This window comes from Myotis myotis, unplaced genomic scaffold, assembly GCF_014108235.1.
Source record: "Myotis myotis isolate mMyoMyo1 unplaced genomic scaffold, mMyoMyo1.p scaffold_m19_p_16, whole genome shotgun sequence".
NCBI lineage: Eukaryota > Metazoa > Chordata > Mammalia > Chiroptera > Vespertilionidae > Myotis > Myotis myotis.
The window spans coordinates 40587571-40614937 of record NW_023416320.1 but is presented as its reverse complement, the minus strand read 5'-3'; the positions used below and the strand labels follow the sequence as shown (position 1 = coordinate 40614937).

The following is a 27367-nucleotide window of genomic DNA, read 5'->3' as shown; positions in this document are numbered from 1 at the left end:
ATTGTTTTTCAATTAATGTTAAGGCCAAGATAACAATTTAAATCCTTATTTTAGACCCATCTTTAATCTGATCAATGCAAACAAACAACTCACATCACTACTAAAAAAATGCCATTTTATAATAAAATCTAAACAAGTTGGACAGAAATACACAGCATCTTGCCAAATAGTGGAATTAGTTGAGCTATATGTTACTATTCTTTATAACATTTATCATTTGGCTCATGTTCATATTTATTTGCTAATAAAGCATCAGATTATTAAAACTAGTTCTACAAATAAATGTAAAATGCAAAACTAGTAGGGGAGGCCAGGGGATTGTCAAGGGTGGGGAAAAAAAATAAAAATAAAAATAATAAAATAAAATGCAAAACTAAAAAAGATTTGAAACTGTATTATAACTAAATCAGATGCTCTTTGGATAGATAAAAGGAGGATTGCACAGCTGAGATTTAAATGTAATCAAGAAAATACTCTGACTAAAGCTAAGAGGTGATCTGAGAAATCTGCATATATTAATTTAACCTTCAGGGTCAGTTGCCGTGTGACTCTAAACAGACTCTCCTTTTCAGAAGATAAGGAGCTGATTAGCATTAAATTATTAACTGGAATATAGATATCCTGGTAGGGAAAAAACCAGTCTGGATATAAGGAACATGTTAGCATCCAACAGCTATTATTTCTGCATTTCCTTTTACAATGGGCATTATCTCTGTTGCTGCTACTAGCTCAGCAGAAGTTAGTGGAATATTTAAGATTGCGGAGGCACTCTGATACCAAAGTTGCTGCACTGCGCAAAATGCAGGCAAGGAGGTTTTCAGTTTGGGCCAATGATATACCAAACATGTTCCGAAGAGGTATAATGTTTAATAAATGTTAGCCCAAGCTGGTTTGGCTCCGTGAATAGAGCATGGGCCTGTGGACTGAAGGGTCCTGGGTTCGATTCTGGCTAAGGGCACGTACCTGGGCTACAGGCTCCTCTCCACCCTGGCCCTGGTCAGGGCGCATACAGCAGGCAATCAGTGTGTTTCTCTCATATTGATATTTCTCTCTGTCTTTCCCTTTCTCTTCTACTCTCTCTAAAAATAAATGGAAAAATATCCTCAGGTGAGGATTAAAAAAAAAAAAAAGGAAGCAGTTAATATGTTGACTGACAGACTGGAACATTGAAACATGTGTATTATGACTGTTAAACTTTAGTATCTGAAGTATCCGGGAGCTAATACATATATACATACCACATGCATACATACATGCATTCATACATACATGAGTTACTATTTCTTCATTTCAAAAATGTAGTAGTAGATTATATAGACAGTCATACACTCAAGAACTGCTCTATGTCCCTCCTAAAGCTTTTTTATATACATACAGAGAACAATATATTAATGTGATATTATCAAACTAAATATTTGCATTCCATTTAATAAAGATAGGTATACGATGGCCTCAAATGAAATGATAAACATGTCATACCCTTTTAGATAAATTTATTTTTGAAAAACATACTGATTGGTTTTTCAAAAATACCATAATAAAATGTTACTATAATTTTATATCCCGAATTTTTATTAATCCTTTCCCCCCTAGAATGCTTTCCTGTCACACACAGTAAAACTTTTCCACAATAATATAAGTGGGGACCAAAAACTTCAATCTCATTACTGTGAAGTTAATAAAATGACCCAAGTCGGCCTATAGAATTAGTTGGCTTAGAGGTGAATGTCAGGGGGCTCAACCATGTTCTCAGGTTTTATACATAAAATGTAACTCATTTACCCACAGCAAACCACAAGGCTTTCTTTTATGATTTCCCTAATTTTATCTTGGTAAAATTATTCTTGTAATATATATACATAATATAAAATCTTGATAATCATAGCAAATTCAGTCTACTTTTATCAATTCAATAATCAAGTCATATTGGTTCATCCTAAGTAAACATTCCTTACTTGCCCCTACCTATTCATTCTCACAATTTTCCTAATACAGATGAAATCACCTCCTGTGTGGGCCATTGTCCCAGTCCTTTCACTTACTGCTTCCTCCTGTTCATCCATATCATCATGTGCACTCTGTTCTGTATGCAGGCTACTGTTCCAAAAGTACTATTTTCTAGTGCTATCATTCAGATATAATGACTGTGACAACATAAAAAGCATAGTTTGTAGACATAAATACATAAGGAAGGTTTTCAAAACTACTCGGGATACAAAATGATCAAACATTTTTCATGATGACCATTTTAACCAGTCTGATCTTGTAATTTCTTGAGTCTTCGCTCCCACTGAAGAAGAGGTTGCGCATGTAAATATGGAATGTTTTAAACTGTTGACTTGGGTTTCCTTTTACTATGTCTACCAAATTCACAGCAATTCCTTCCAGTTATAATCTTACCTAGCTATTCATATTCCTTACTGTATCTAGGTTTTATAATGTATATACCGTGTATATATGTACACCATAAATTTTTATTTAATAAGTATATTAAAAGAAAGTCAACCCATGTGAAATGTGTGTCCACCATAGGTTTTTCAGAGATACTCAGATCTTTGTGTTCAAATTTTAATCTGTGGATATATGGGAGTGTATAGCTGTGAAATTTTATCAAGCTATACACTTAAGATTTGTGTAATTTTCTTTATCTATATTATACTTCAATAAAGAGTCAAAAATTTAATCTGCTAAAAGACTGTATCATAAGGAAATATCACTATTACTAAGAATTCAAGGTAGCCCATATAAAGTGTCTTCCATTAAATGTTTCATTATACAACACACATCAGTACACTAAGAATATTCTTAGAGCCCAGCAAGTGTGCCTCAGTGGTTGAGCATCAAACCAAGAGGTCACCGGTTCAATTCCTGGTCAGGGCACGTGCCTGAGTTGCTGACTTGATCCCCAGTAGGAGCGTGCAGGAGGCAGCTGGTCAATGTTTCTCCTTCATCTACGTCTCTATCTTTTTTAAAAAAAATTCTTTATTGTTTAAAATATTACGTAAGTCTCCTTTTTCCCCCATTGGCCTCTCCCCAGCCGCCCCCACCCCCCAGCACATGCCCTCACCCCCCTACTGTCTGTGTCCATTGGTTATGCTCATATGCCTACATACAAGTCCTTTGGTTGATCTCTTTATGTCTCTATCTTTCTATCCCTCTCTCTTCCTCTCTCTCTAAAATCTATAAAACCACATTTAAAAAAAGAATAATCTTAGAGAAGTGACAATTATTGATATTTCTAAGAAAAATGATACAGAATTATTTTTCTGGTCATTATAATCAATGTAAACGTGAATGAAGTGTCTTGGTAAGCTTTTTACTAAATGTAAGGCTCTCTTCAAGATTATGGGCTTTGGGAAGGTTTTAAGAAGTGAGTTCCAGGGTTCAGTAGTCCCATGTGTACGCTTATGTAGCACTACTGAGTATAGAAGCTCCCTCACACGTTCAACATACACACACAGGTACCTCCTCACATCTTCAACTACTGCTCATCCCTAGGGTTCAAAATATTGAAACAATTAGTTTAGTATATATCTAGTCGTAGGTCAAAAGAAAGTGAAATAAATGATTAAAATTTTTTCTACAAGAAGTAGCCATCTCAGCAATGGAGTTAGAGGCCACTTAGAAAGCCCATCAGATAATGATAGAAATATAATGTCCCAATTCCTTGGTTCTAAAAGGCAGAATGAGCATCTGGAAAAAGCATGAGATAGAAGATTGATCATCCCGGGGATTCAAGGAGGTTCCTATTTCTTTGCATAATTTATAGAGAGCTGAGATTCAATACAGTTTTTTCTCGTTCCAAAAATTTTGCTTTTCCTTTTGTGCCATCTGTGTTGTGGTATGCTTCAGTTCCCTTTGTCCAGCTACTTAGACAAGCAACCAAACTCCAGTGAAAGCTTTTCCCCCTCTGTGGGCCTGGTATATTCCCAGCTTTACATTAACTTATATGGCAGATCACTCTTGAAATATCACTTCACCTAGATTAGGTGGCATATTAGGAAAACCTTCTAACTATAGCAGCGGTTTTTCCGTGAGGGGTGTCTTTCCCTAGGGGACACTTAAAAATATCTGGAGATGTGTTTTTATTGTGACAACTGAGAAGGAGGGGTGATACTGGTATCTATCTAGTGGGTATAGGTCAGGACCACTGCCAACATCTTGCAATGACAGAGCACCCACTAAGACCAAAGAATTATCTAGGTCAAATGTCAATAATGCTGAGGTGGAGAAACCTAGGCCATGTGTCCTCACTTAAAATTCAACGTATTTTAAATGAGAATCAATAGTGATTACGTATTTAAGTATTTTGAAAATTACCAAGATCAACTGTGATAATAGGCTTCATCGAGCCTTTTGGAAATTACATAGAACTGTCTAATCATTATGTGTTTATTTAAACACTAGAAGCCCGGTGCACAAAAATTTGTGCACTGGTGGGGGGGGGGGTCCCTCGGCCCAACCTGTGCCCTCTCACAGTCTGGGACCCCTTGGGAGATAACCACCTACTGGCTTAGGCCCACTCCCTTGGTGGCAGATGGCATGCCCGATCCCCCGGTGCCTGCCCCGTCTCCCCTGGTCACAGATGGCAGGCCCGGATCCCGCGCTGGGGTGGGTGGCGGCTTGGGAACTCGCTGCAGCAGGCCGCCAGCCCTGGACCACACACGGCAGGCCCAGATCCCACGCTGGGGCGGGCTGCGACTCACTGCAGCAGGCCGCCAGCCCTGGACCGCACATGGCAGGCCCGGATCCCACGTTGGGTTGGGTCTGCCACCCACCCGGGTGGGGCAGTGCAGCGGGATCTGCCTGCAGTATGCAAATTTAATGGCCATCTTTGTTGGTTTAATTTGCATACTCTTCTGTTTGGCTGACGAGTGTAGCAAAGGTAAGGTCAATTAGCATCTTTGTCTTTTATTAGCGTAGATGTATTTATTTAAAGTTATAAAATAAAGATTTGTTTAAATATATTCTGGTATACTCTAAACTATTCAGACATAACCTCTTATACATCATATGAACCCACTATCCCATGAGTAAGGCAGTAATATGTGTATAACAAGTTTGTTTAATTGATGAACTAATACAGAAGCATAGAAGTTGTAATTCCTGGTCAGAATCTTTTACATGGAAGTCTGACAAATACAGCTTTTATAGCTTTCAAAGTTAATTAATCACTAAGTATTGGCAAGGGAGATATGAAACAGCATGAGATATGGAGTGAACTATAACTTTAAATAGATATGCAACAGACATTTTAAAAGATAATTGTCATCCAAAAGGTCATGATTTTTATTTAATATCATTGAAAACACACTGTTAATACACTTTTTGAATTTTCTGTTTGGTGTCTCCTCAAGTGAACTTTCAATCCTACAATCACTTCTGCTCAGTTCTTTCAGTGAGATCTTTGCTGTTTCAGTTCTTATGCTCTTAAGTTTGGCAATCTCATCCTCCTGGCTGCAGTTATGTACATTGGAATAAAATTCACATATATACACACATATATAAACATACAGAATCTATAGGTATAGATGGGAATAGCGATAGGGAAAGAGAGACAGAGACAAAGAGAGACATGTATAATGAAAACTATAAGATATTTATGAAAGAAACTGAAGACACAAATAAATGAAAATATGCCCATGGATTGGAACAATTAATAGGGTTAAAATATTCATACTATTCAAAGCAATATATAGGTTCAATGCAATCCCTATAAAAATCCAATAGCATTTCTCACAGAAATAGAACAAACAATTCTAAAATTTCTGTGGAACCACAAAAGACCTCGAATAGCTCTGGCCGATTAGGCTCAGACAGAGCATCAGCCTGAGGACTGAGGGTCCCGGGTTCGATTCCCAGTCGGGGCACATGCTCGGGTTGTGGGCTCGATCCCCAGTGGGGCGCATGCAGGCAGCAGCCGATCAATGATTCTCTTTCATCACTGATATTTCTCTCTCTCTCTCCCTCACCCTTTCTCTCTGAAATCAATAAAAATATATTTTAAAAAAAGACCTCGAATAGCCAAAGCAATCCTGAGAAAAAAGAAAATGCTGGAGATTTCATACTCCCTTATTTCAAAGTATATTACAAATGTATAGTAATCAAAACAGTATAGTATTGGCATAAAAACAGACATATAGATCAAAAGAATGGAATAGAAAAACACATAAATATACGGTCAACTAATTTAGGACCAAGTAGCCAAGAACATACAGCGGAAAAGGACAGTTTCTTAACAAGCCTGTTCTCCTAGTTCAATCAGGAAATCTAATTTGAATTAGAAAGCAGGTCAAAGGGAATGATAATCTAGTAATCAAGATATCTGCTACCTTGCAGGAATTAAGGGATATGAAAATGAGGTGGCTTGTTAATTATTTTCTCTGATTATGTTACCTATTTTTATCCATGTACATTTAAATATTAATCAGAGATGCACTATAGTATAGCATTATTGAAAAGAATAAAATGAGAGTTCAAGATAAACAGCCACTTCAAATGCAGGATAAGAGTTCCCTACTTACTAAACTTTGTATTTAACAATTACCAAAGCTGCTTGTAAATTTTTTTAAAGATAGATTTTATTCTTGCTCTCTTATAAACTGAACTTTTATGTTTATGGAATTAGTTTAGTATTTGTTTAAACTTTCAAACTCAGATTCTTAGAAAAATCACTAAATCCTTCATTTTCAGACCTATTATTATACGTATAACTTTAAGCCCGGCTCTACAGGTTCTAATAGACCAGAACAATGTATGCCGTGGTAGGAAAAACAGTACAATTGTCTGTAATAAATGCCTGACCTTAAATATTTACATAATCATTTTTAGAAGAACATTCAGGTGTTTAAAATGTAAAATGTCTCATTTTCACTAGGAGAGAAAAATTAGTAAAATGGACCAATTTTAAAAATGCAATTCCACTTCCAAGAATGTTAAACTCTGGGGATGTCTTTTCCTAATTAAGAAAATAATTAAAATGCACTGTGTTAGTTATTACAAACAGACTGTCAAGGGTCATTCCACTTCAATCACGGAGTCCTAAGCAGAGTTAATTATTCAAAGTCCATGTATCTACCAAATATTTAAAACGTAACTGAGAGTTGAATGGATTCATCACATTCTCCCTCAGACCATTTTTAAACTACATGAAAAGGTGGCAAGGACCCTCAAATGTGTACATTCGCAAGGCCTGTATCTTTATTTTTTATAAATAATATTCTGGAGCTGCAATAGCACTCTCTCTAGCATCAGGTGCATTTGCATCTGTTTTCAAGTGACAAGACAGTGAAGCCGGTCAGAGAGGCTGCTTGGTAAAACAAACAACGTTCTTGAGCATTTCACTTTAACTTTGTCCATATTTTGGTGAGTGAGTATCATTTGAGTACACTGTGGTTTGGGGGTTCCAGACTTTTGAAACCTTTGTACTGTTTTGCTTTGTGCTGGAAGAAAAGTTATAGACTGAGATAGAGAAGCCAAATTATGGTTGACCATGAACAACCTCAAATTCATTTGGAAATCCCAAAGGCGTATTTGGAAGCAAGAAATGCATCCTATGAATCAGAAAGGCGTAGCCGGCATGAAGCCCAGAGACATCTCAGGCTAGCGCCTCATTTGCGGTTGAGGAGACAAAGAGGTTAAAGTGACCTGTCAAAAGTTCACCAACAAGTTAGCAGGAGAAGCAGGTTCAGAAATCAGTAACTACATCAAATTTAACCAGTCAAAGCAGTACCTGCACTCCACAGCTCACCTATTTTTAGAGAGTGTCAGCAGAGAAAAACAGAGATCTTCTCTCTAAACCCTAAGAGACTACTGACAAGATCCCCTGAAAAGAAAATTCCTCAGTGACTGTCATAGTAAGTGTTTAAGCGTTGAGTGTATCCCAGATCCTAGTAGAAATTTCTAAAACCCCTACATTAGTGAGTGGACTTATGAAATATCCACCCTCCTTTCTACGCATGAACCACCAAATGGAATAGGTGTAATTCAAAATCACAACATGATAGAAGTCGACAGTCAAACTAGCTTCCACAGTTCATAACTCACTTTATTAGAACCGAGGGTTAGGTACATATAAGCTATGAGGCCATTTTAATTTGTAATAAAAACATCAAGAACCTAGTAAACAAATCATCATCAGTGAAATAAAAATACACAATCTAGACAAAGGGAAATATAAATGGAAAACGAACATATGGGAAATGTCCGAATTTAGTAATAATCAAAGGACATTAATCTCAAAATATAACTTTATGCCTAGTAAATTAGCTTATTTTGTAAATAACATTATTTGCCGCAGATAACCAATACCATTCATATGAAGTTGTTAACTAGGCAAACTGTCCTCCTCCAAAATGTATGTGTATATGTCGGTGGATATGGACCTATCAAGAGCTATTAAAATGCTTATACCTTTGGCCTAGTAACACCAGTTCTAAGAATGTGTCTCTCTGAGATTTAATAACCAGAGCTGCACCTGGTATTTTAAAAGCAGAAACACTACTGTTTAATATAAAGAAAGGGTAAGGTCATATTTTGTTTTCTTTCCTGATCATGCCCAGAATTTTATTGGCTTTTAGGATTATGGAGGCAATTTAGGCTTGTGAAGTCTGAAAATAGTCTACAGTGATTTCTATGTCCTCAGACCATCTCCAACTTCAGTTTTACTGACTTGAAACTAGTTCCCTTCCGGAGCCAAGGATTATAGCTTGTGATGAAGTGATTTTCTCATACGTGGCTCCCTCCCACAGGCACACCCAGGGTTGTCAGCAGTTCTCTGCACCGTGGCTGTAATCCGCCCATTTCTGTCTCATTCAAAAACTCAGTTCTTATTTCAATCAAGTGTAAGAGTTCTTATAGACACAGCACTGATTCAGTTCTAACATAAAACAAATAGTCCTCAAACTTTGGTGGAGTATTGTAAGAAGCAAGTTAGTCACAATACACACGATGACTGCAACACATCAGCTTCTCCTGGCACCACGGAGAGGAAGCTCTGATCAAGATCAGCAGCCATTTCAGCCGTGGGCAAACTACGGCCCGCGGGCTGGATCCGGCCCGTTTGAAATGAATAAAACTATTGAAAAAAAAGACCGTACCCTTTTATGTAATGATGTTTACTTTGAATTTATATTAGTTCACACAAACACTCCATCCATGCTTTTGTTCCGGCCGTCCGGTCCAGTTTAAGAACCCATTGTGGCCCTCGAGTCAAAAAGTTTGCCCACCCTGGCTTAGTTGGTTGGAGCACTGTCCAGTATATCACAACATCACATCGATGTTTCTCTCTCTCTCTCTTCTCTCTCTCTCTCTCTCTCTCTCTCTCTCTCTCTCTCTCTCTCTCTCTCAAAATCAAGAAAACCATATCCTTGGGTGAGCATTAACAAAAAAATTCAGTAGGCGCTGCTACATATGTATGTACAATGGAATATGGCTCGGCCATAAAAAAGAATGAAGTCTTACCATTTACGGCAGCATGGATGGACATAGAGGGTATTACGCTAAGTGAAATAAGTCAGTCAGAGAAAAACAAATACTACTGATTTCACTTATATTTGGAATCTAAACAACAATATAAGCGAACAAACAAAGCAGAGTCAGAGTTGCAGAGAACGAACTGATGGTTGTCGGGGGGGGGGGGGGGTTAGGAGGCTGGGTGACAAAAGTGAAGCAACTGAGAAGTGCAAATTGGCAGGAGTGTGAAAATGGTCACAGGGATACAAAGTACAGAAAAAGGAATACTGTCAACACCCTGCAATCACTATGTATGTGCCCGGGGGGGGGGGGGGGTACTGGGAACATCTGGGCCACACTTTGTAAAGCGTATGGTTCTCTAACCACTACTCTGTACACCTGAAACCAACGCAAACAGGGGGGAGGCATCTGGAATACTCTCAACCATAAAGATTGTAAATAAAAATCATGCTGAATGTAAACTGTAACTGAAAAAAGATCAGCAGGCACGGACAGAATGTCTTCACAGCAGCTCTAATTGAAAGCCAAGAACTCCATACATTGCTGTTACTATTATTAATAACAATAATATATCGCATTTAATGGATGATTACTCTTTGCCAGGCCCTGAGTTACTTTTCATTTCATCTTATTTAATACTTGGGCTGGCTCTTAGGTGACCACCATTTTCATCTTTATTTTACAGAGAGAAAACTGAGGCTTAGAGGGTTTATGGAATTGACCACAGGAAACCAGACACAAACAAACATAGGGCTATCCCGTGTCAAACTCTGTACTCTTAACCAAGCTTTTGTTTACCCTAGGAAACAATATATGTTGGCACAAAGCCGTGGCCAAGAAAACCCACACTCCCCAGGAGCAAACCTTGCTTGGAGGGGATGGCATTGAAAAGGCCTTGAGGCAAAAAGCCGTAACTGCCCCACTGTCCACAATGGCTTATTGATCCTGTGCCATCTCCTGGCACGGACTTGGCACAGCATTCTGTCTGCATATAGCTGGCTTCCTCTGCTTATAAATCTTCATAATGGATCTAAAGCTTTGTCTTCTAATGGATCTGTATTTCCTGTTTCATTGAGAATTATAGTGATCTTAGAAATATGTTTTCATGCTCTTCAGATTTCTATCATTAGAAACAACTGCCCACATGATCCTGTGGTTCTAATGTACAATTATTAAATGTCTATTTTCTTCATTCTCCACATGTATCTATTGGTATTATATACAAATATAATCATAAAACTATAAATCCTTTAGCAAAAATTATATATTAATAATGTCATAACCATTATAAATATCTAATATGTGCACTTATTCTTCCAATAACTCTTTGGTTAGATATTATTACTACTGTAATGTTATTATTATTATTTCTTTTTATAGTAGGAAAAATACTGTTATTTACAAGGACATAGTTATTTTCCTCAAGTCAAAGAGTTCATAAAAATCCATACTCTTCAGACATAATCAAATGAATTTTAAGGAATAGAGGAGACAAGTAGCTTCTTGGATTTCCAAACTATAAAGGGCACTAAAATAACTCCAACCCTAATTCACAAAGTGTTTACAGGTCCGGAGCCTAATGGTGTAGAAAGCCAGGGAGATGAGGAGGGAGAAACTCCTATTATTAAACACAGATCTCTTTCTGTGGAATATTCATGTGTGTGTGTGTAGTTTCAATCAGCTAAAAGTAGGCAGTCACAATTTCAAAGTGCTTGTGTTTACTGCACACAAAGTACATTTTCATTATTTAAATTATAAACATTAAAAAACTCAGTGTTCACAAAATGAAAGAAAAATCTAAGAGATGAGAATAATTCAGAAAAAAAGCATTTGTAATTTTTTTCAGAACAATGATCCCACTACATCAGTACAATTGAATCAAACATGTACCTCTGCTCTGATAAAGAATATTTTAATAGAAACTGCTTCCTCCATCATTAAATAATGTCCTTCAAATACTTCCACTTTTTAGTTTGAGAATGTGCTGACTGTGTCTAGTGCTCAGTCTGGAATACGGAAAAAAAAAAAAAAAAATATATATATATATATATATATATATATATATATATATATATATATACTGATAATATTTTGTATGAATAAAGCAGAAATAAGAATGACAAAAGACAATTTCAATAAGCTCAGAGCAGATCATATTTTCGAAATAAAGTAGGAAGGAAAGGAGTTCCATGAGAAGGCTGTGGTCAGCAAACACATTGAGACTTTTCAATATATATGAGACCTGAGCAATCACAAGCACGTCAGACAAGAAAAAAAGAGGTCTTTACAAGGTGTCCAAGCAATAAATAATTTACAGAGCAATTTAGAAATCTCAGCAGTCACCACTTACAAGGCTGTGGTGGGGAAGGGAGTCTATATTTGTAGAGAAGAATAGAATCAATATAAGGAGTAAGCTGTCAGTTTTTCCTATAGTGTCAATATCTCAGACTGGCTGCTTCCACTGGTGCTTCTGTGGAAACAATTTCCAAAAGTATACTACCGAGTGACATGCAGCATGGATTAAATGATTTACTTTAATCCCCTAACTGCACGTTGGCAGACCAACAGCCCAAAAGGAATATTAGAGGGCCTGAGGACAAAGCAACCTATAATAACAGTGTGATTTTGGAATGGTTTATACTTAAGAAAGCCCTAGTGCCACAGCAAGCTCCCTCCAGAATAACAAGTAAATATAAGAAGGAGCCACGACAGACTTATACTATCTGGCTACCAGAATGATCATTCACAATATTGAGAGATCTGATTAAATAGAATCAATGGTCAACTTCCCGTTTGTAAGTCATCAGATAAAATGGGAATTGGATCTTGGAACAGCAATGAGCAGTTTTAAGTCCCTTTTTGTTTGGAAGTATGTGATAAAGATCTAGTAAAACATTTCTGCAAGTGTGTCTTGTGAAACTCAAACATAGCTTTCGCACTAAATAATTAGGCATAACTTATCTGATTAAGTCAGAAGGTTATACTATTAAATTGACTTTAAGCATAGAGAAATGGGCAGGTTCAGAGACAAGGGTAGCAGAAAATCACCTCCAGGTTGAACAAGGCTGACTCACCAACTCCATTGCGATGTGACTTTTGATCATTTAAATGGGAAGATGGGTTCAATTTGGTTCTACTTCCTTCCAGAAATACCAATTCTATCATTATTAAAAACATCAATCATTGCTCAGGCCTTACAGCAGACTAAGAATTTGTGAGATACTGAGGGGTGTGGGAACATCTGTCCTTAAATTGGAAGGCACTATACTGTTGGGATAAGGAACTATGATGTACATATAAGAATAAGTTTATTTTTCTAGTTCAAATTCTATTCACTTACTTGCTCTATAACTTTGGACAATCTTCTCTCTCTAAGATGCAGTTTCCTTATTCATAAAATACAATAAAGATGGTCCTTACTTCAGACTTTTTTGGGGGATCTCAATCAGATTACATGAAAGGTTCTCAGCACAGTGCCTTCCATGCGTTCATTCATTTCTTCAACAAATGTTTATTGAGTTCATTCTGTGTCCCAGTCCTGGGCCAGGCATTGAGCAAACAAGGTTGACACAGTTACTGCTCAATGAAGCTTCTAGTCTATTGAGAAAGGCAGGCATTCAAAAGATACCCAAGGTGATGAATTATAATCGTTACAGGTACTATGAAGGAAAATGAGAGTGCTGTGAGAACATATCACTGGGGGACATATCTGGTCTGAAATGTCCCTGAAGATCAGCAAATGCTTTCTTGAGAAAGTAACATTTAGTCTGGAACCTGAAGGAGGAGTAGCCAAGTAAAGAGGTGGAGCAAGAGAATTCCAGAAAGGGCCCTGAGATGGTGGGTGATGTCTGACTCGTGGGCCATATAAGGGCCGTGAAGTCATTTGGTCTGGCCCTGCCAAGGCAACATCAGGCGGGACTCAACATTTAATAAATCTAGGAGCTTTTTTTCATAGCAACATAAATTTATATTAAGTGAATTCTATTAAGTGAATGATGTTATAAATATCCAAATGGCCCTTGCCAGAAAAAAGGTTCCCTACCCCTGGCTTTAAGCTTTGTGCATTGGAGTATTCAAGCTCCTGACTCAGAGACAGTTTCCATAACTGTGATCATATGGATTATATATTGTATATCCTCTTCTTTTCACTTACCATTAATTTTTCCATGTTATTAAAAATATCAATTGTTATGGCTACTTAATGCTCATAATGAAAATAAATAATATACTTAATCATGCTATTTAACCATTTGATATGCTTCTAATAATTTCTACTTTAAGAAATGCTGAGATAAAAAATTCTTAAGTATACTTGAGACTACTTTCTCATAATGTTATATTGGGTCAAAGAAAAAAATATTGTTAATTTCCCAAATTTTCATTTTATCCAAAGAGTAAAAATTTACATTCTGAAAAGTGGCTATCCACTTGGCTTCATTAACTTGAATCTTTCTTAACTTTATTTTTGAAACTTTCATAATTCATATGAAAGTGTCATCTGTATAAAAAATTGTACTAAGAGACTGGCTATTCGTCAATACTGGGCATTATCACTGGCCAAGTATACAACACAGGGAGCATAGTTCTAAGCAACTATAATGAATAATACTTATTAAGCTCTTATGATTAGCCTGTTTAATCCTGCAGTGGATATTAAGATCAATTTTAAGGGAAAGATCTGCTAACACCTAAGATACTGTTAAAAATAGTATCAACTGTCTACTTAAATGCTAGCATGTTCCTTAGAGAGTAGACCTATCATTAATAAGAGCACTTGTATTTTTTTTATTTTTCCTCTCCCTTCCCCTCACAAATAAGAGCTCCTTTAGATCAATAATACTGAACTTCAGTGAAAAGTGACACAGACTGTATATTTTTTAGGGAGCAGGTGAAATGAGTCAGCCGAACAATTGACACTGTAAGGCCACTGGCTGAGAAGCAGGGGGCAGTGTAACAAAGGCAGAGGGAAGAGAGGCAGCCAGCGCTGCTGAGTCCCAGTGGGCAGGAACCAGAACCTTCTTCCCGGGGCACAGTAGGTGGCCGGTTCTTTTTTAAGGATAGAACATCTGACTTTGTAAACAGGACAGCTGAAAAGAAAAGGTGTTGAGTGGCGCAAAGAGCTCTGAGACATCCAAACCACTTACAGGGTCCCATCTGTGCTGGAAAAGAAAGTAAACTTCTCCTGACTGACTTCAGATAAAATTAGGGACTTTTTTTTTTTTTTTGCCTGATCCATTTGAAATAAATGGATACATATTTTAAATCAACACTCTTTTTAGAAATATAATCAAAGTTTTGGTTTATTTTTGTAAAGTGTAACAGGAGTTTGGTTTTATTCTACTTGGACATAGGTTCTAGTTAGAACATTTACATACTCAGAAAATAGGAGTTTCTCTCCTGCTTGAATGTCCACTGAATGCTTTTCTGCTCCCTGTACACGTGTTTCCAAATCTGGTCTAGAAATTAACTGTTCTTTCCATTCTGTACATATAAAGAGACTTGAAGGATTTGATAGGATTTTATTCTAAATATACAGTATCCAACAGACAACAGTACTTCTTTCTCCCTAGTGTGATTTTTAATAAATATTTTAGCACTAAAAATCCATGGTTAAAAAAACTAAGCTAAGAATCCTTTCAAAGTGGGTGGGGGCTGAGTGGAGGTGTACAAAGGGGGGTGTTGGGAGACATCTGTAATAGTGTCAACTTTAAAAGAAAAAAATTTAAAGGTGGGCTTTCACTGGAACGGTTTCCTTTTTAATTTTAGGATAATTTATAAAAAGAAAATATTTAAGATCCTTGAAGCTACACTGGTAAATGTTTCTAGCTCACTCTACAAACCCCAGTGTAGGTGCTGTCAGTAAAATTGACAAGATGTTGATAAAACAAGTAGATTGAAGGGTAGTCTAATTAATTCTGATGTTAAATAGGAAGTCTTTCCTTTTATTTTGAAAGATAAGTAAGCCATATTATCAACTTCTACATTAAATGAAACTTTTATGCTAATATAAAATAATATTGAATGCAAACTGTAACTGAAAATTAAATTTAAAAAAACCTTTTACGCTTAATTTTCAGGCTAAATCTACTCTCGACTAAATCTACTCTGACTATTAGAAATAGTAATGCTTTGCTGGGGGCACTTACTCCTCTCTCCTGGTGTGTCCTTCTGTGAACCAATTCTCTGCCCAATCCCAGAGGAGGGAAGCCACTTCTCTGGTTGGCACATTTGGGAACCCTGAACTGGACCATCCGGGCCCTCTTTCCTTGGGGAACATGTTGCCAGAAAGTTCCCACAAAAGATTACCCAAAAAGCAATTCTTACTTCCCAAATTCTGAATAAAATATGGCATGAATAAAATTACAATATATGTAAAACCACCTTTTCAAAATTGTGCTTCATTACGTTATCTCGTCAGTACAACCACGTTAGTTTTGCCAGTAAGTTCAGCCTAACAAGTCTAATAAGCCTGATAATGAAGTTGACAGTGAGACATACACTCAAACTCAGAAGTTCAAGTTTGCATTAGAAATCGAAAGAAAATTAGAAAGTCGCAGACGAGTTGCCAGTTATATTCATTTAACATATAGATCTAGTTCCTTCTCTGTAGTAAAAATTGTATTTCTATGGTTTATTGTAAATGAAAAATGAGACTGGGAATTGGGCATTTTCTTTTTGGCACTTTAAAATAAAAACAATAAATGAATAAATTTAAGAAAACCTCACTGAAGCTGTAGGTTTCCAGTGCTCATCAATATAACTCACCCATGAGCCATTAGCGTGTCATAAAGTTAGAAAGCTCAATAAAATAATCATAACCTCACATGTTTATTTAGTTCTGAAGCTTAAATGATGGACCTTTGTACCTCGCCATGCCTGGAGACAGTTTTATTAAACACACACACACACAAATACACACTTAGTTCATGTTCTCTCTTAATTATGTAAACTCACATACAACATGTGTTAATGGGCCATCTATAATGCCATCATAGCTTTCCTTTAATAAACAGCAAAGGGGCATTACTTAGTTTCCTTTTGAAATAAGTAACTTAAGCAATGACTTTTTAATTTAAATTATAATTATTTATAATTCTTAACTTCTGAATTTCCTCTGAAAGGCAGATGCACCCAAACAAAAAAGAAAGGCTCAACTTATGTGAATATATTTCAACTTTTTAATTATTTTTCTAGCTCTCATTTTAGCAAGTTTTTAGGGACATTTGGATTTGAGGCAAATCAGTTTTCATTCAATACTCATCTTTCTAACTTACATGAAATATGGGAAATGCTCAAAGTTATATAAAATCTCAAGTAACATTAATATAATAGACAAATTTGCCCTTCCTTCCCAGGTCTCTCCTTAGGATTTTGCTGTCTTCTTTAGGTTCACTTCCAGTCTGTGCCCAGGGGCCTTTTTTTTTCAGTCTCCTTAATTGACCATGGAGAGTCTCACAACTTCCTGACCCAGTGATGCCTCCTTTGCATAGTCCTCTTTCCGGATCCCCAGTTCCAGTCCAATTTCTCCCCTCCTGACAGATTCATCTTCCTAATCATTCTAAAGCGCAGTCTGGTTAAAGCCTTTCAGAGTGGAGGATGGAGACAGCAGAAGGCAAAGAGGATTCCCAGCGGTTCTGTGACAGCTGAAGAACCCAATGGGTTCCGCTTCCTCTGGGTAAACGTTATCTTGATGTCTTTATTCTTGTCACCTCTGATTCAGCAAAACTGTTAGGTCACTATTCTCCACAAAGCCTTCGCATGCCTACCGGAGACTCTAGCATCCCTTGTCTAAAAACCATGGCTTACGGTGAGACATACATTTTATTTATTTATTTTTTAACTATATTTTATTGATTTTATACAGAGAGGAAGGGAGAGAGACAGAGAGTTAGAAACATCGATGAGACAGAAACATCGATCAGCTGCCTCCTGCACATCTCCCACTGGGGATATGCCCGCAACCCAGGTACATGCCCTTGACCGGAATCGAACCTGGGACCCTTCAGTCCACAGGCCGACGCTCTATCCACTGAGCCAAACCGGTTTCGGCAAGACATACATTTTAAATTGTGACCAAGTGCACACAAAAGTGTAACTGTACATGTGTGTTTTATGTCGATGTCACCTGTAAATCTAAACAATTTTCATGACATAATGACACTGTAACTTTTTATATGTAAATCATGATCCACTAAACTTATTTCATCACCCAATAGGGAAGTGCAACCCACTATTTAAACAGCCTGATTATCTAAATCCTTGATCTTCTCCTAAATGTGATTCATTATATGTTTCATTAAGTCATTCACTCATTCATTCATTTGTTCATTCATTCATTCAAAGAGGTGGGTAATAACCCCCTGATGGAAGTCAGGCATTTCTGTATGTGCCAGGGATAAAATGACAATGAGCAAACAGTAAGTCCCTGCCCGCAGGAATCTGCAATATCCATCCTCAAAAGACAATGATTCTCCTTGTTCCTCCATTCTTGAAGTATTTACTTACTCCAACCATTTCAGAGCTATATCATGCTACTTGATATTTACTCATCTTTCACATCAGAATTCCATCTCCATGAATAAGCTGTCATATCCTTTAAGAGTGAAATCTTAATTTGACATATTTGCACTCTGTACCTTCACTTAGGAAGGGGAACAATTGGGCAAGAGCAAAAAACAACTGCATTCCAGCCTTACTCACCACTTACCCGCTGTGCAAGTCTGGGCCAGTCAATCAACTGCTCTCAAATCCAGGGTCCTCATCTGTAAAAGAAGAGGTTGGGCTACATCAGTGGTTTTCAAATTCTACCACACCAAGGTTTCGGGATTCCTAGGAGGTTCCAGAGCACGACAGTAAGTAATCTTCACTCAAAAAATGGGGGTGGGGGGCTTGGATCCCCATCTCCTGCCTCATTGGAGCTTAGAATTTTGTTCAAAATAGTCTGAGTGCTATTTTTTTTTAATTATTAAATCTCAAGATTGTGCAATCATGTGCCCCACCTTCTCTGCCATGCAAGGTTGAGATGAAGAAGAATAAGGTGGGAGGAAAAAGAGATGGTTAAGAGGGAAGGAGGGAAAAAGAGAAAGTACTTGTGGTAGAGTATACTACACTGGTATGTTTCAGGAACTATGTTAGGGTAAGCATATATGTTACCTTATTTTTTCCATGCAACAACTTCACAAGATATGAATCATTAGGCCATTTTACACATGAGGAAAATGAAGTTCAGAAAGGTCAGGTAACTTGATGTAAGTGCCCAATTAAGAAGCAGTGAGGCCAAAATCTGTTCTCTTTCCGTTATCCACTTACCTTAAAAGAAGCTAACAGGGACATGGCATGTGGTGTGTTTTACTTTCCCTCATATTTCACATGACTTTATCCTAACAACTTTGAGAAGAAGACATCAGCATTATTCTGATTTTGCCAATTAGGAAACCAAATTTCAGAAAACTGAAATTGACCAGCCCAATGTCAAAGTAATTTAATGGGGCAAAGACCTAATTAAATATCTAAATTCACATTCTGTGCTCTTTCCATATACCAAACTGCCTTCTTTAAAAGGAAGAAAGAGAAATGGGGGAAAATAAGAGAGAAGGAGGCAGAAAGGGTGGGACAGGTGGAAAATTATAACAATTCCACTGCTTATTTAAGAAGGTTAGTGAGTTACATGAGCTCATTGAATGGAAAGCACCTTGAAAAATCTGAACACCCTGTCAAAGGAAGTCATTATTAACTATTAAACAGTGTGCTCTGAGGATAACATTTTATATTTTTATAAAATTCCACATGGTGACTGCAAATGTAAGAGGGCTATATAATGAATTAATTGCTTAGACAGCCTACAGGAAATCACACAAAAGGAGGACAATCTGACACTCTTGAGATTATGATACAAGAGTCGGTTACATATGCCTGCTCTCTGTTCATGATATACAGCCCCTACTGGCAGTAGAATAATTCAAATTTTCAATTTTTCTTGGATTTCATCACAAACTCAATCAAAAGCATGAAAGTCAGTATTTCAATACCCTTGCACCATGTGAAAATAATAGCATGCTCTACTACCTGAACTCTTAAAGCATTTTTTATTTTGATTGTCTTCCCATTATACTGAAAGATTGTAGGGACTTTATCAGGACGAGCATCCAAACAAACTAGAACATTATTAAGGTTCCAGCAGTGCAGTAACTCACAGAGTGTATGAGTGATTAAAAGCAATACAGTTGTGACAAGGATCATGAGGAGATCAGACAAAGAAGCTACGTGTCTTTAAAAGAAGAAATTAAAAAAAAAAAGAACTAGAATGATTTAACTCCCTGTATCTTTTACCAGCATTAAACCTGTGGCATGATTTGATCAATATTCACAGCCTATATGACTAGATTCCTTATGGCAAATAACTTCCCAAGGTCAAAACAGTGGAAAATAGGATTAACACAGAATTACAGCATAACTATCGCCTTGTCACAAGGCCAGGATTCCAAAAAATGATACTTAACATAACAAGAGGCGCTGACATTAGTAAAACACTGCCCCTTCCGGAATTTATCATTGATTCTAGTTACACTTTTTTTTTTTGGTTCGTTGAATTATTTGGACTTAGAAATATGTTCCCAGTTCATTTAATATTCACAAAACTGAGTTAAATGCTTGCTTTTTGCAGACATTGCACTATTCACTGGAAACGGTGTGATCAGAGAACAGAGGCTCCAGAAGGAATGAATGATGTAGGGCGAGAGACAAACAGCTGAATTCATTATCATAAAAGAATGCAATATCAAAAATGCCTATGCCATATTGCTAAATGAAGCAAACGACCTTAACACTAGAAGTACCCCAATATTAACTGTATTCTCTGAAGCAAAGAAGAACAGACTTTCTTTTTTTGAAATCATATAAGGATTTTAAAAAACATTTTTATAATCAAAAGTAAAGAATCTGCCCTAACTGGTTTGGCTCGGTGGATAGAGCATCGGCCTGTGGACTCAAGGGTCCCAGGTTCGATTCCAGTCAAGGGCATGTACCTTGGTTGCGGGCACATCCCCAGCAGGGGGTGTGCAGGAGGCAGCTGATTGATGTTTCTCTCTCATCGATGTTTCTAACTCTCTATCCCTTTCCCTTCCTCTCTGTAAAAAAATCAATAAAAATATTTTTTTAAAAAAAAAATTATCTGAGAAGGAAATTCTCTCATGGATATTTGAGTAGAATGCTGGGAGAAGCCCGGGAGAGGACCCTGCATGTGAGCCAGACCAAGCCTGACGGCACAGTGGCATCTGCACTGGCTGTGCAGGGTGACTAGGGTGCGGGTGACTAGGGGGTCGCTGAGTGGAGAAGACAGGGGGTGAGAGCCAAGGTAGTGAGACAACTGTCTAGAGAAGTTTTGAAGTCATCATTCCACTAGTTTGAGTGGTGGATGGGGAGAGGAGACAGAAGTGGATGTTCCCTGGGCGGGAAAACACTGAGACCAATGTGTAAAGGGCTTTAGATGCCATCCTATAGACACCTGGGTTTCATCCCGTAGCCAGTGGGGATGCTACTAGCTCCAGAGGTCGGTGAAGTAAAACTCTGGGTTAAAAACAAAAGCTTCTAATAGAATAAAATAGAGTGAGGGATTTGAAAGGTGCATTGAGTTGGAACGGACGGACCTCTTCACCTGTTGGATAGATGGATGAGGAAGAAGGAAAACTTGAGGATCACTCACAGCGATCTCATGATGGGAAATTAAGGGGCTGAGGATTAGGGTAAACCGAGAATTAATGACATCATAGTGTGAATAAGGTGCCTGAGGAATATTCATTTAACTTTTTTTTTATTGATTTCAGAGAAAAAAGGAGGGAGAGAGAGATAGAAACATCAATGATAAGAGAGAATCATTGATTTGGCTGCCTCCTGCACGCCCCTCACTGGGGATCGAGCCTGCAACCCAGGCATGTGCCCCTGACTGGAATTGAACCTGGGACCCTTCAGTCTGCAGGCCAATGCTTTACCCACTGAGCCAAACCAGCTAGGGCCATTTAACATTTTGAAATACAGGTCCTGTATTCATGAGAGACACTGAGGTCCTTTCACCTCTGATTTTCGCTTCTATGACACTAATTATATGACTCTAATGAGTAAATGAGTGACCTCTATAATCTTATAAGTGAAACTCTAAAAAAACCACAACACTTGAAGTTTCTCATAATGGCAAAACAAACAAACAAAACTTTATGCACAGCAAGACTACTCATATTTATATACTTTCCTTCGGATATAAATTGGATTACTGTTCCAATTATTCAGTGTCTTGTTCTAGGTCAGACATCCACACCCAGTGCCATGTACTTTTATGGTGCTTCCCACTGTGGGTGCACTACACTTCCCCATCCCACTCAGGTTGTGTTTTACCATAAAATTGCTTTTACTAGTAGAAATTTCGTGGACATGATGTAACAGAAATTTTGTTTGCATGGCGTGGTTTGTTCTCTAGTGCACCTGTGATCTGCCACACACACACACACACACACACACACACACACACACACACACGCACAGCTACCCATCCACTGGTCCTTCAGCTTGTACCTCAGACCTGAAAGCCAATCAGAAGCCTGTAGTGTAGCCCGAGTCCATCAGAGCCTGGCCTGGATCAGCCATATTATACCCCTGGGAATTTAAAAATAAATACAACATCACTGAGGCACTGAGCATTTCATGGTGTGGGATTGTTGTTGTTGTTGTGCAGCATTTTTGTAGCACTAGTTGACTAACATAGCTTCCGCTTTACCTTGGAGTAAAAAAACAAAGGTATTTGTTTTTCCTTCAAACTGTGGTCTTCTATAAAATTATAATCTACTTGTTAGGCTACATATATGTAATGCTGTCATACAGAATGCCCCAATTTGAAGATATCAATAAACAGAAGAATATATCACGTTCATGAATTACATAAATCAACGTTTTCACTTCTTTGCAAATTAATCAATAAAATTACAGCATTTTCAATGAAAATCAAAGCATGGCTTATAATAAATATTAATAAGCTCATTCTAACCATTTATACAGTATTCAAAAGAATAAGAATAGCCAAGACAATCTTGAAGACAATATTTTATTTGCTTCTATGCATGTACAATATTCATTATACTTTTAAAAAATTAAAAGAAATAAATTAATATAAATAATTATAGAACTAGAAAGAGGTTAAACATATAATAACCAAAACATCAAATGCATCAGAAGCCTAAAAAGTCAGCAATGAAAATATTTCTTATGTAAAGAGCAAAAGTAGAAAGAGAATAAAAAATATGAAGTAGAAGACAAAACTCAAATAAAAGGACTATAGGAGGTCCCACTAATAGAAAGTGAGAATGAGAAAATGAAAACAAAAAAACTGGAAAGACGTAATCATCAAAGAAAAAGCTAGAAAATATCCCCAAACTAAAGCACAGAATATCAATTTCAAAACTGAACAGGCCATGGGGATCCCAAGACAATGAGTGAAAAAGGCCCACGCTCACATTCTTTTGAAATCTTGGGACACTATGAATTGTGAGATTTTCAAAAATATGTGGAATTCCACAAGGAAAGTTTCCAGGGAGGAAAAGAAACCTGAGGATGAGAGATGAGGATAGAGTAACAACAAATTTGGAGCAGGAAGCAAAAAGAAACACAATTTCAAGTCAAGATAAAAAACAAACCTGTATGAAAAAGTCAAGGCCCAGATTTAAAGAAGCGTAAATTGAAAAGATTTTAAGCCACTGAGTTAAAAAATACACCAAAAAAGATAATTCATTTGAACATGGTAAACTTTTTCCCAAATATGTCTGAGGTTTCAAACCTCGGGTGGATCTATGTCCAAGAGCATACAGCACACTACGTGACTCACCTTCGGACAATATTTGTGAAGGGCTAACATGTTTTACACGTTTTCAACTTTTAGAGTCAACACATTTAAAAAGGAAGACTTGTTAGTGGTTATAGAAAAAAATGTAAATATAAACAAGCTTGCCAACACAGAAGTGAAAGTTTAGCTTACAAAGTAAGCCACAGGGGGAAGGAAATGTTGAGGAAATGAGTAGGAATATTAATACTTTGTCTTAGAAAGTGAAGAGTATAAACTTGTTGACAAAGAGAAATGAATACCAGAGGGGGAAAAGAACAGAATATTGGATGGCAGTATACCATTTGTTAAATAAAAAAAGACCTCTGGAATGTTTAACAGTTCCAGAAAATAACAGTTTTTGCAAGTTTATTATCAGATAGCATTGGTGACATTTGAGTAGACCATGTACTATGTACCTGCCTTCTCTTTGTTGTTTTCTAAAAGTGAGAGAAGAAGCATTGGTTGATTCCTACCAGGTGTGTTGATATATGTTTCCATTTGTCCTGAGGAATAAAATTTGGTATAGTTTCCCACCACATCAACGCTAAAGAAATGGCACTAAGAGATTTATCTGACATTAGTAAATGATGGAGCAAGAGTTTTTCTAGATTCAAAACTACTTCTATTAAATCATGCCACTATAATCATTTTAGTGATCATTAATCTCACTGAGTATATTTTGAGTCTAATAAATTATATTATCAAAATATTAATTTACAACTGCACTATGTTTACCTATATCTTCTTTAGCTTCTGTGGTAAGAGAAATAATGGCCTTCCAGAGATGCCCTAAGTCTTGGAAGCTGTGAATATGTTACTTTTAATGGCAAAAGTTGACTTTGTAGATATGATGTAGGTAAAGGTCTTAAAATAAGATTATCCTGGATAATCTAGGGGGCCAAATCAAAAGGATCTTAAAAGATGGACTAGAGAGTCAGAAGAGTCCGAACAGGAGACGTGAAGACAGAAACGGAGATCAGACTGATGGGGTTGCTAGTTTGAAAGATGGAAGCTAGAAGGAGGGGCCATGAACCAAGGAACTGAGGAAGACACTAGAAGCTGGAAAAGGCAAGAGAAGAAATTCTCTCCCAAGTCTCCAGAGGAATGCAGCTGTGCTGACACCTTGAATTTAGCCCAGTGAGACCTCCTTGGGACGTCTGACCTTGAGAGTTTTAAGACAATGAGTCTGTGTTATTTCAAGGCAGACAGTTTGTGGTTTGTTACAGCAGAAACAGAAATCTAATGCAGGGTCTGCTAAGAGAATCAGAAAGGTCTGGGCGTCAGTCTTATCTCTGCTATGTAATTTTGGGCAAGATTCCTAACCTCTATGGACTGCTGGCTTCTTTATGTGCAAATTTGAAATTATAAATACATCTATTCAAGAAAATGTGATCATTATTAGTCTACAGTTAAGAATTCTTTAGAGCAAGCATGTCAAACTTACAGCCAGTAGGCCGCATGCCTTGTTTTTTGGTCCGTGTTAGCCTTTGTAAATAAACGAGGCATGTGGCCCTCGGGCTGCGAGTTTGACATGCTTGCTTTAGAGGGTAGATAGTAACTACTAATTATAGGAGAAAAATAAAACTTGTAAGAAAGAATGATTACGATTGTTTTTTTGCTTCCAAACCCCCAAAGTTCATCAGCCTGGGATTCTTCATAACATACTGGCTACAAGTTGAAATACTGAGGAAAACAGCTCCAATATTGAAACCACTTCATGATTTGAGCTTATTCACTCACTCCTTTAATATCTAGCCTCTTTGGAGAAGAGGCAATATCCTTGACTGGCTATAAATTTATGAGTGTAGTTGCTTTTATGACTCTGAATGTAATAGAACCTAAGTAAATACTGATAAGTTCTCTAGTCTTCTGAGATGTTTCCACCCACAAAATATTGTCCCATCATTGGAAATCCCCACAGTTTTGATAAGAAAGAAGGCAAGATCTCTTTTATATATAACACTTGTCAATTAGAATCAGAACAGCATTCATCATTTTAGTTGGAAAACCTATGTGTTTTTTTAAAACCGCATTTGAAGTCTGTATAATGAAATTTCACTCTTATTGTCTTTGGAGCACCTTCAATGGGTTTGGGAGGTTAATGTTGGCTTTCAGGTTTATTTTTTTTTCAAGCATCCTTTAACATGGTTTACATTTACAGATTAAGTGGTAAACTCAAAGGAAATAAGTATTTTCTGTCACCACACTCTCTCCACATAAACAGACTAGATTTGAAAGTCATGTCCATGTTCAAGACTATCTTCATTAACTAGACTTGTGGGGAATGAGATTAACTCTTTTAAACCACTTAGTTACCTATCATTTTCAGGAATTTTCTGTGGATACAGAGATTTTTCCCGCTCAGATGCAAAGTATTGATTTAAGCTTTCTGTGTACAGGACCACAACAGGGCGTGAGTTAATTAGTATTCAGGAGGCCTCATAATGAGGCAAAGTCTCACTAAAAAACCATGATCACTCTACAGAGGATAAGCTGCAACTAAGAAAATATGCTTTACTACGTGGCTCTCCCTACCCATGGCGCACAGGTTTTCAATGATAGGTGCATCCTTTCAAGACATGACCTCCGTCATTGTAAGATGATTCTTTAGGGAACCATCACTGATATCAACCAAAAGAAGAGCTCGGAGCTCTTACACCGTTATTTTGCTCTGGTCTAAGTAAACTTTTGCTTCGGGTACTTCTTATCTAGCATCTGAGGGTGAATTTCAGACATCATCAAACAGCAAGGTCATGAACGCACACAAATATAAATGAGTTCACAGCCCAGAAGTGGGAGCTCTTCTAGACTATGAGCATTCTGAAGACAGGTGCCTGTCCATGCTAACGGCACTTCACCAGTGTCTGGGTCACTGTGTATGAACAGAATGTCTGTGTCCCCCCCTCAAATTCTTATGTCAAAACCTTAATCCCAATGTGATGGTATTTGGAGGTGAGGCCTTGGGAGGTAAATAATTCATGAAGGTGGAGCCCTCAAGAATGGGATCAGTGCCCTTATAAGGAGAGGCCAGAAGATACATGACAGGTCAGCAACCCAGAAAGGGCTCTCGCCAGAGCCCCACCATGCTGGCGCCATGATCTTCGACTTCCAGTCTCCAGAACTGTGAGAAATCAATTGTTTAAGCCACGTAGTCTATGGTAATTTGTTAGAGTTGCCCAAACTAAGACAAAGGTATGAATGAATATGTATATGATTAAATGCATAAATGAACAATCATCCCCTGAGTGAATATATCTATAAATAAGTTACTTGATTTTTACACCAGAATGTGGCGGAATTCACTTCCCTTTACTAAAATGAAGCCAAAGTACACAGTGCATTTGTCGACACCATTACACAAGCAACACGATGGAGTCAAGGCTGGAATAAATACTTTATTATCAGAATCTCATCACCCAACAAATCAACTATCTTCTTTGTGCTCCTACTGATTTCCTGATCAGATTTTATATAGTTTGTGTGTTTAGCACAGATAAATCAGAATATTTTTTTATATAATGAGAAAAATTCAGGCACAAGTTTAAAATTCTGTACATAAATTAGGCTTCATATTCTTGACAGGCCAAATGGGCTCTCTCCTTCCTAAGAACTTGTGATACTTTAGGAATATCATACTGACAAGGGATACAGCCATAGACTGCTGCAAGATATGTTTGGTATTATTATTTAGCCTGAATTCTGTTCAATTTTATAGGCATTATTTATTTAGCTCCTATGAAATGCATTCCTACTAGGGAATATAAATTAAGTCCCCTTATATACTTCACTCTGCCTAGAAAGGTGTAAAAGATACATACATAAATGGATGGATGGATGGATAGATAGATAGATGATAACAGACAGATATTTGTTGACTGATTATAAATGAATATCCTGTATAATAAAAGCATAATATGCTAAGTGTCCAACCGTTCATTCGACTGTTCGACCAATCGCTATAACACACACTGACCACCAGGGGCACACAATCCAACCAGTAGGATAGCTTGCTGCTGGGGTCCGGCTGAT

At 37.3% G+C, this 27367-nt stretch overlaps 1 protein-coding gene across 1 annotated transcript in view; it reads right to left on the bottom strand.

Annotated features, from left to right (window-relative positions):
• The window catches only part of HNF4G (hepatocyte nuclear factor 4 gamma), a 90964-nt gene that overhangs the window by 38328 nt on the left and 25269 nt on the right, over window positions 1-27367 (bottom strand). The window contains exon 2 of the mRNA XM_036338701.1: window positions 18182-18236. The gene's annotated coding sequence lies outside the window, so the exon portion shown is untranslated. The remainder of the gene's footprint in view (window positions 1-18181; window positions 18237-27367) is intronic.